Here is a 742-nt window from a genome sequence, read left to right as displayed (position 1 = left end):
AGAAGGGAATGTTTAGTGAATGATTTGTTAGGGTGCTATTTGATTGATTGCTTCATGTTATTTCATTTTATTTTATGTCTTGTTTCTCATATGAGAGATATAAAGGAAGTTTTAAACACATAACTAAAGATCACAGCTTCACCATTTTTCTTCACTTTGGGAGATATTGAGATGAAGAACGATATACGTAACCATATTATCTCTTTTTTGTGTCTCTAGCTTTCACCGATCATCGATGTATACTGTAATGTGACCTTTAGCAACCTAGCAATCTCTAAAGAGATTTGATCATGAGAAGAACAGTTAACAAATAAAAGAAAAGCCCAAATAGCCATAGCTTCAAAATGTGTATGCCTTGAAAAGAAATGTGAGAGGTTAGTTTAGTGAGTTGTAGATAAAATGGCACATGGTTTTGTCTTATAAAGAAGTTTTTTTTTTGTTAATGCCATATTCCAAACAATAGACCGGACAAAAGACCTAATAATAAAGGGCACTTGTGTTCTGGTGATGATCTTCCGTTGTGATTGAAGAAGCAGACAAGTGAAGATGGGGACATGAGAGTTTGGTCGAAATATTTAATTTTTATGTGAAACCAAAATTGACTTTCCTAACTAAACAAACTTCCACGACTCTTCTACTCTTTTTTCCATGTGATCTTCTTCTTTCACTCTTTTGGGGCTATCGTTAATTCAGGACACTCGCCTAAGTACTACTTTAAATCTTCTTTGAGTACCTCTCGACA

The sequence above is a fragment of the Camelina sativa genome, unplaced genomic scaffold (assembly GCF_000633955.1).
Source record: "Camelina sativa cultivar DH55 unplaced genomic scaffold, Cs unpScaffold00382, whole genome shotgun sequence".
NCBI lineage: Eukaryota > Viridiplantae > Streptophyta > Magnoliopsida > Brassicales > Brassicaceae > Camelina > Camelina sativa.
This window is presented reverse-complemented; position numbering follows the sequence as displayed.